Source organism: Psammomys obesus, unplaced genomic scaffold (genome assembly GCF_907164565.1).
Source record: "Psammomys obesus unplaced genomic scaffold, mPsaObe1.curated_primary_1811, whole genome shotgun sequence".
Classification (NCBI taxonomy): Eukaryota; Metazoa; Chordata; class Mammalia; order Rodentia; family Muridae; genus Psammomys; species Psammomys obesus.
Genome location: NW_026593982.1, coordinates 1,618,258 through 1,628,163, shown reverse-complemented (window position 1 = coordinate 1,628,163; position 9,906 = coordinate 1,618,258). Strand labels below are relative to the sequence as shown.

At 46.1% G+C, this 9,906-nt stretch overlaps 1 pseudogene; it reads left to right on the top strand.

The window, feature by feature from the left end:
• Nucleotides 1-8,058: 8,058 nt before the first annotated feature.
• LOC129684479 (mitochondrial import inner membrane translocase subunit TIM16-like) lies at nt 8,059-8,474 on the top strand (annotated as a pseudogene).
• The last annotated feature ends 1,432 nt before the right edge of the window (nt 8,475-9,906 follow it).

Sequence of the window (9,906 nt, the reverse complement as noted above, 5' to 3'; positions counted from 1 at the left end):
GATCGTAAAGGCTCTGATGTCAGGGGACAGAGCCTTGGACAGCTTCATAATTCAGTAGGCTATAGGGGGAGGGGAGATGCAGACCCCCAAGCCTGATTATCATCTTTGAAAATATTGCCAGGCTGGGCTTTCGGCGTGGTGGAAAATGCCTTTAATCCCAACACTTGGGAGGCAAAGGCAGATGAATCTCTGAGTTCAAGGCCAGCTTGGTCTACAAAGTGAATCCAGACAGCCAAGGGTACACAGAGAAACTCTGTCTAAAAAAAAACAAAACAAAAAAGATTGCTGGGCATGGTGGCACAAACCTTTAATCCCAACACTCAGGGGGGAAAAGGGCAGATGAATTTCTATGAGTTCAAGGCCAGCCTGGTCTAGAAAGAGAGTTCCAAGACATCCAGAGGTACACAGAGAAATCCTGTCTTGAAAAAAAAATCATAAAAAAGTAAAAATATCTTTAAAGCCATGTGTGGTAGAGCACACCTTTAGTCCCAGCATTTGAGAGGTTGAGGCAGGCAGATTTCTGGGAGTTCAAGGTCAGCCTGATTTCCATTTCTAGGCCTTTCAGGGCTACATAGTAAGACCATATTAGGAGGAGCAGGAGGAGAAGAAAGAGGAGAAGAAGGAGAAAATATAAATAAATGTACAGGAGGTCTTGGGAAAGGGAAGATGGAAGACGGGACACTTACCCTGAGAAGCTAAACTTACCACTGTTGTTACTACAAAAAAAAACAAAATAACACACCCACACGTGCACACATGCACGTGCACCAGAGGGGCTGGGAAACTGCAGAGAGAAACCAACAACCACACCGACACAAAACATGGCGGTCAAATTACACAGTGATTTAACGGAGGAGGCACAATTTGGCTAGACCGGTACCATTTGATTTGCTCGCTATTTTTCTTGAATTGTCTGTCTTCCTGAAGAATGCTCCTTAGCAGGTTTTTGCACCTGTTTATTGGGCTAAGCACAGCTTTTGTTTATTCTGGCTGTATCCTTAATTCACCTTACTCTTCCAGGCTAGTTTTGCTGAATATTTAATTCTAGCATGGCAGTTATTTTCTTTTCATCCTTTGAGGATATTATGCTACCATGGTCTGTTTACCCTTGCTAGTGAGAAACTTGTCAGCTCGATGGTTGTTTCTTGGTAGATGATATGACTTTGCTTTCTAATTGCCTAGAAAAAAAAAAAATCCTTCTTGTTGTGGAAATTTTCAAATTCTCTAAAACAGAGAGAAGACTATAATGGCTGTTTTCATTTATTTAGTTTCAAAAGTTGTCAACATTTTCTCTATTCTTCCCATTTCCCCACAGACTTTTTCCCACTGAGACAGGGTTTCACATAGCCCAAGGTAGCCTTAAACCCCATAAGTAGCTAGGGATGACCCTGTATTTCTGATCCTTGTGCCTTCATTTCCCAAGTCCTGGCATTACAGACCAGTGCTGGCATGCCTGGTTTACCAGTTTCCAGGAATTAACCTAGACCTTTGTGCATGCTAGGCAAACTCTCTACCAACTGAGTGGTAACCCTAGCCCCAGGACAGCAACTACTATGCACAAAAACAAAACTATGCTATGTGCACGTGGCATGGCCTGCAAGCACCATTCTCTGGAGGCTGAGTCAGGAGGATTGCTGGGAGCTCAAGTTCAGCATGGCTAGAGACGCACACAAAGCAAGACCTTGAGACAAACTAGACGGGTGACTGTGTGGGAGCCATTTGTCCTTCCTCAGCAGAGGGAAATGAAAACCAAGGATCCTACTGCCCTTCAGGTTGGAGAGAAGAAGAATCTACCCACCCACCCCCTTTTTTGTTTGTTTGTTTGTTTGTTTGTTTGGTTGGTTGGTTTTTTCAAGACAGGGTTTCTCTGTGTAGCCCTGTCTGTCTTGCTCTATAGACCAGGCTAGCCTTGAACTCAGAGATCTGTCAGCCTCTGACTTTCCAGTGCTGGGATTAAAGGCATGAACCACCACTGCCCAGCTTAAAAAAAAAAAAAAAAAAAAAGGTTATAGTATGTAGACCAGATTGTGTTGTTTTGAGGTTTTGAGACCAGACCTCACTATGTAAACTGTGCACATTATGTAGACCAGGCTGGCCCTGAGCACCACCACACCCCAGTCCTCAATTTGAGATCCTCCTGCCTCAGCCTTCCAAACGTTGGGATTATAGGTGTGTGCCATTATCTACAGCTTTCACCCCGTTTACTTTTACTTTTCTTGAGACAAAATTTCATGTTATCCAGACTGCCCAAGGATGACCATGAAACCCTGATCCTCCTGCTTCCTCCTCCAAGCTCTGGGAGAAAGGTTACGCATCACCAACGCCCGCTTCTCACTGCATGTTTATCCAAAGTCCCAGGTTTAGCTCAGCATCTAAGCTCCTCTTCCCAGATCTTTTGCCCCAGTTCTCTCTGCATTTAGCTCAGTGCGCCCCCTGCTGCTCACGTGTAGAACTATAATGTCTTCGGACGTCAGCCCGTGATTGAATAGGGTTTGGCGCCCCATCCCACCCCATCCCACTCACCCCGTTTCTCCAAGAGAATAAAAACTTGGCCTGCAAGGCTGTGCTAATCTGCGTCTGTGCACTCTGAGGAAACCGACCATCTCTTTCCTTGGCCTCTGGTCGTCTCCTCTGCCTAAAACGCTTCATGCAGCAAAGAGTTGCTCCCTTCCCTTTCTGCCATTCTGGGATGGCAAGACGGCCAGTGGGTAAAGCGATTGCCAGTAACCAAGCCTGATCCCTGGAAGCCACACAATAGAAGGACAGAACCAACTCCAGAAAGCTGAACCGACAGGTAAAGAGGGGTGGGGGACAGGGAGGGCAAATAAACACAACACAATGTTTTCAAAAAGAAAAAGAAAGACAAGGCCCTTCTGGTGAGACCCAGCACAAGCCTTCCACGAGGTATCCCTCTTTTGGGGTGGCAGAAGAGACCCTGACAAGACCACAGCCCTGTGACAGGTCCCTGAAGTTGGGACCTGGGGATCATGCTCTCCTGTAGTATCTTTTTTGTGGTGGTGGTGGTGGGTTTGTTTTTCTTTTCTTTTTTTTTTTTTTTTTTTGAGACAGGGTCCCTCTATGTCAGTGGTTCTCAATTTTCCTAATGCTGTGACCCTTCAGTACAGTTCCTCATGCTGTGGTGACCCCCAACCATAAAATCATTTTGTTGCTACTTCATCGCTGTAACTTTGTTACTGTTATGGATTGTAATATAAATATCTGACATGCCCAGTATCTGAATACAGGGCCTGTGCGAAAGGGTCAGTTGGACCACAGCCAAAGGGGTGAGGACCCACAGGTTAAGATTCACTTCCCTCTGTAGCCCTGAGTGCTCTAGAACTCACGGAGATCTGCCTGCCTCTGCCTCCCAAGTGCTGGCATTAAAGGTGTGTGCCCTCAAGGTGTTTGCCTTGGCTGTTTAAAGCCTGCAAGTGCCTCCCTAACGTGCTGTCTACTGTTTCTAAGCACAGGAGGCTGCCATTGCAGACAAAACAGTCACCTGTTGCCTAAGCCATGGGCATGCATTCCGAGAAATGTGATTTGGGTAAGCCTTATGATTCTGTGAACATCTCAGAGTACACTGACACAAATCAAGAAAGTCACAACAACACTAGGCTAAGCACTAGATTGTTAAAATTATTGCTGTAAAACCCTGGGTGACCTGGAACTGTACAGCCTAAGCTGATCTTCCTGCTTCAGCCTCCTGGGTGCTGGAATCTCAGGCTTGTGTTGCCATGCCCCATAGGATATATAATCTTTTTGCTTTGTTTTTTGTTTTTTCAAGACAGGGTTTCTCTGTGAGGCCATGACTGTCCTGGACTCATTTTATAGACCAGGCTGGCCTTGAACTCATATCGATCTGCCTGCCTCCCCGAGTGCTGGGATCAAATGTGTGTGCCACTACACCTGGAAGATATATAATCTTATCGGGCTACCAATGCACAGAAGTCTGTCAATAACAGCAAAGCCTCCCGCTTCACCTCGTGTCAGCAGTGACTTTCATGTTAGGATTCTGCAGCACAGGGTAGGCGAGCTGGCTTAGCAGGGAAAGGTGACTTGCCACTGAGCCTGATGACCTGCCTTCAGGCCACATGGTGGAAAGAGCTAACTTCCTCTAGCCTGACCTACATGTGCTGTGATACCACTCTGACACTTACACACATACACACGAATAAATTAATGGAAAAAATCTGCTATATACATTATTATAAGGTATGTCCAACACCCATACACCCAAGCTATGCAGCTCAGCTAGCAGACAGCTTCCCCAGCATGCTCAAGTCCTGGATTCCATTTCTAGTTCCATGTAAACCATGTGTGCCAACACCTGGGGGTGGAGGCAGGAGCATCAGGAGTTCAAGGTCATCCTTGGCTACATAGCTAGTTTAAGACCAGCCTGGCCTCCATGAGACCCTCTCTCAAAACAAAACAGAAACAAGCTGGGTGATGGTGGCCCATACCTTTCATCCCAGCACTCAGGAGAGGCAGGTGAGTCTGAGGCCAGCCTGGTCTACAGAGCCAGTTCCAGGATGATTGCCTTTGTTACACAGAGAAACCCTGGCTGGGGTGGGGTAGTGGGGAGCCAACCAGGGCCGGAGAGATAGCTCATCAGCATAACCACCTCTAACTCCCCCTCCAGCAGGATCTTCCTGCCTCTGCCTTGAGTGCTTGGATTAAAGGTGTGTGCCACACCTGATTGTTTGGTATAGTTTTTATCTTTGGAATTTTAACAATGAAAATCTATACTCCTCCAAAATAAACACATTTCCAGTGGCTGCAGACTGTTTCGTTTTGTTTCATGAAATCAGATTGTTACAGTCTCCAGTTTGATTTGGGTCAAAATTATTTGCATCCTGTTTAGCTGTTAACGTGAGTGATCAGGTGAAGTCTGGCGGGTTGGGGGTGGGGAAGTGGGGTATGCTGGATTCATGGTGAGGAACACAACCATGCTTAGGAGAAAAAGATTCAGAATCCCTCTCTGTTGATATTGGTTCTGCCGAAGCCTCGAACTCAAAGCAATCCCCCTGCTGCAGCCTTTCTCTCACTCTCCTCTCTCCCTCTCTCTCTCTTTGTTGTTTATTAGGGAGTGGTGGCAGAGTCTCATTTAGTCTTTCCTCATCTAGCAGAGACTCCAGCCCCAAGGCTGCCCTTTTGGCCTTCTAGTCTTGGCTTCACTTACCAAGTGCCAGTGTTACAGGTGTTACAGGGAGCCCACCAGAGATGACCACCCAGACAGTTTAGAGCCAACTCAAAGTCTTTAATTTTAGCTGGATGTGACTACACTCAGGTATTCAGGACCTACGTGCAGCCCTGAGCATTTAAAGTCAAAACCACATTCTCTTGTCTCACTCAACAGCTGCAGGGCAGATCTGCACAAGCAGGTGGTTTAACAGAAGCTAAGAGTTGGGAAATCTTGGCCTCGCATCCCAAAATAAAGTAATTCATCATAGGATTCTCCATCAAGGAGATCAAATTCTAGTTAAAGCTGAAATGGTCTCAGCAAGAGTACAGGATGAGGGAACCTCTGTACTGTCTTTCCTTGTACCATTATGCCTGGCTTTTTGTTGTTGCTGGGATTTCATTTCTCATCATGTGTATGAGTATTTGTCTGAATATATGGGCACCATATGTGTGCAGTGCCTGAAGAAGCCAGAAAAGGGCATCAGATCCCCTGGGACTAAGTTACAGACAGTTGTGAATTGCCACGTGAGTACCGGGAATTGAACCCTAGTCCTCTGGAGCCAATGCTCTTAACTGCTGAGACAGCTCTTTAGCTCCTCTACCCCTCCCCCCTTTTAACATCTTGATATATATCACAGGATAACCTGGAATTTATTATGTCTCTCAGGCTGGCCTCAATCTGAAAGCAGCCCTCTTAGCTCAGCCTCACCATGACTGGGATGGTAGGCACAGGCACGTGCCACCGTGCGTAGCTGGCAAGATTCTTGGGAAAGGAGGCTTTATGGAAGACGTGGCTTTTAGCTCAGCCATGAGGTGGTGTTTAGCCAAAGCCAGCCTTCCAGGAAGAGACTGTGTAAGCCCAGGTGGTAGCCACGGAATGAGGAGAACACGCAGGGACAGTGGATGGGGGAGATGGCAGCTGAGTAGGCAGGTTGCACCCACTGTCTCCAAGCGCTAGAATGGCAGGTGGCATCAGAGGTGGTGATATCGGCAAGGGCTGTAGGAGCGCAGTTTTGATCAGCTCTCACATGATTGAAACAATGCTCTTGTAAGGTCAGTCTGAGCCAAGGACAGTCAAATCTGGTAAGGTCTGGAGGCTACACAGCTCATTATAAGGTCATCTCCATGCTCCCACAGGCATGCTCTGGACTACTTGGGACCAGCACAGCGCTTAACTCTGCTACCAAATCTCAACTACAAAGTGATAATAGCTTTTCTTCGGAGTCTGGAATTTGTGTTCTGTTGGTAATAAGATTTATTTATATTACTTTACCTGCACGAGTGTTTTGCCTGCATGTGCAACTGTGTGCCACATTCATGCCTGGTGCCCAAGGAGGTGGCAAAATTCTATGTGGGTGCTGGGAACTGAATCCTGATCCCTTACAACAACACATTCTCTTTTTTTTTTAAGTTCTTTTTTTTAAAATTTTTTATTAATTACACTTTATTCATTTTGTATCCCCCCATAAGCCCCTCCCTCCTCCCCTCCCGATCCCACACTCCCTCCCCTTTCTGCATGCATGCCACTCCCCAAGTCCACTGATAGGGGAGGTTCTCCTCTTCTTTCTGATCTTAGTCTATCAGTTCTCATCAAAAGTGGCTGCATTGTCCTCTACTGTGGCCTGATAAGGCTGCTCCCCCCTCAGGGGGAAGTGATCAACGAGCAGGCCAATCAGATTATGTCAGAGGTAGTCCCTCTTCCCATTACTATGGAACCCACTTGGACACTGAACTGCCATGGGTTACACCTGTGCAGGGGTTCCAGGTCATCTCCACGAATAGGTATATACTCACTCATATAAACATACAATATAGAATAAACCCACTAAAATCTGTACATCTAAACAAACTAAGCAAAAGAGAGGACCCTAACTAAAATGTTCAATCCCCATCCTGAAAGGCAAAGAGGATGGACATCAGAAGAAAAAGAAAATAGGAAACAACCTCGGAACCTGCTACAGAGGGCCACATTCTCTTAACCACTGAGGCAACTCTCCAGTCCCAGTATTTTTTTTTTTTCTTAATTGGGACAGGCAGGGTTCACATTTAAACAAAGAGCAACTTTTCAGAGTCAGCTTTCCACTGTTGTGTTTCTGTTGATTGAAACAATTTCAAAAGTCCTGAGGCCCTTATCAAGCTGTACTATTAATATGAAGGAGGCAGTTTTCAGGTCTTCTAGGAGCAGGTACACAGAGAAGGCCTTCACTCTGATCTGAGAGGAGAGAAGCTGGGGCCTTCCAGGAGGAAGAGGTAGCTTTGGTGGATGTGTGATAGTGTGAATGGCAGTTAGGATGGAGCCTGGAGGATGCAAAGAGCCCATACAGAGGCTTACAGCTTCCTTGGGGGACCCCAGAGTCACAGAGAGGGTAGGTAGGTCTGGCTCAGGGGTTAAGAATGATCACCCTGGCTTGGGGGAGAGGGGTGCTTGCAGGTCTGGGGGCAGCAGTTGGGAAGCAGGATCAGCAGGTGCCTCGCCAGGCATGGCTTATCATCCCCATCAGGTGCCACCTTCCACTTCAGCTTCAGCTAGTTGCCTGCCCCAGGAAGCATGGGAACGAGACCCAACTTCATTTACTCTGCAGTTAATGGACCTGTACCATACTTCTCTGCATTTCCACAGTGGAGAGCAGGGTAGTAACAGCTCCAGCTGTCTGCTGGGTTTACCTCTGTATTAACCTGGTTTGGGGTTTTGTTTTAAAATACCTCCTCAAGAGAAAGAGCTCTCATTATTACCCGAGCTCATTTGCAATTGAGGAACCAGACACAGAGAGATTAAGTTTCGTTCTCCCTTGACCTCTGACCTACCAGCAACCCAGGAGCTGGCCACATTGAGTTGGGAAGTGGCAGCACCCGTTCCCCTAAGGTGGAGCAGCTGCCATGGCCAAGTATGTAGCCCAGATCATTGTAATGGTGTGCAGGTAGTGGACAGAGCTTTGCCAGGGCCCTGAGGTAGGAGTTTGCAGCCAGCCAGGCAGCCACTGATGTTCGGAGTCACGCTGGGCACCAGTCTGCAGCTGCGTTCAATCTCTCTGGCCTCAGCTTCCAGGAAGCCCAGAAGATTCTCAACCTCTCCAAGCTGAGCCCTGAGAAGGTCCAGAAGAGTTATGAGCAATCTATTTAAGGTGAATGATGAGTCTGTGGGTGCCTCCTTCTACCTACAGTCAAAGGTTGTCCGTGCAGAGGAATGCCTAGATGAGGAACTCTGAACGCAAGCCCAGGAAGACAGAAAGGACAGATTCCTAAAATGTGAATGTTGGGCTCTCCGCACCCACTCTTTGCCTCATAATTTATAGCCTACTAATAAATGTCTTTTCCATGTTTCTCTAGTGAAAAAAAAAAAAAAAACAAAAAACAAAAAAAAAAACTTGCCTAAGGCCACACAGCTGGTGCAGACATGAAAACTAGGTGCCTTTTGCTTCCATTTCAACCCATTACACCAGTGGGAGGGATCCAAACCCTCTTGAAATTAATCTGAATCCTTTTAACTCCATCCCTAGCTGGATTCTATTGGGGTACAACAATACCTCTCATATCAGGAGCCCATGAGACTTGCAGAATGGGAGGTAGGCAACAGTTCAGTTTTGGTTCCTAAACTTCCCTGGGCATTGTGAGGCACACTTGTAAACTGTAACCCCAGACCAGGGAGGCTGAGCCAGTTTTGGCTTTCACACCATGCCCTCTCTTCTTCTTCTTCTTCTTCTTCTTCTTCTTCTTCTTCTTCTTCTTCTTCTTCTTCTTTTTAATTTAATTTAAATTTTTTTAGATACAGTTTATTTACTTTGTATCCCAGCTATAGCCCCCTCCCCCACCCTCTCCCAATTCCACCCTCTCTCCCTTTTCTTTTCCTATGCCCCTCCCCCAGTCCAATGATAAGGGATGTCCTCATCCCCTTCCATCTGACCAAAGTCTATCAGGTCTCATCAGGACTGGCTTCTTTGTCTTCCTCTGTGGACTGTTAAGGCTGCTCCTCCCTCAGCCTCACTTGTGGAGGTGATCAAAGAGCCAGCCCATGAATTCATGTCAGAGGCTCTAAGATCAACAATCAATAAATGGGGACCTCATGAAACTGAAAAGCTTCTGTAAAGCAAAGGACACCATCATCAGAACAAAATGATAGCCTACAGATTGGGAAAGGATCTTCACCAACCCTATATCTGACAGAGGGCTAATATCGAGAATATATAAAGAACTGAAGAAGTTAAACAGCAACAAATCAATAACCCAAATAAAAAATAAGGTACAGAGCTAAACAGAGAATTCTCGATAGAGAAACACTTACAGAGATGCTCAACATCCTTAGTCATCAGGGAAATGCAAATCAAAATGACCTTGAGATTTCACCTTACACTCACCAGAATGACAAGATCAAAAACTCAAGTGACAACACATGCTGAAGAGGATGTGGAGAAAGAGGAAACCTCCTCCATTGCTGGTGGGAATATAAACTTGTACAGCCACTTTGGAAATCAATCTGGCACTTTCTCAGACAAATAAGAATAGTGCTTCCTCAAGATCCAGCTATACCACTCCTAGGCATATATTCAAAAGATGCTCAAGTATACAACAAGGACATTTGCTCAACCATGTTCATAGCAGCTTTGTTTGTAATAGCCAGAAGCTGGAAACAACCCAGATGTCCCTCAGTTGAGGAATGGGTACAGAAAGTGTGGTACATTTACACAATGGAATACTACTCAGCAATTAAAAACAAAAAAAAAAAAAAAA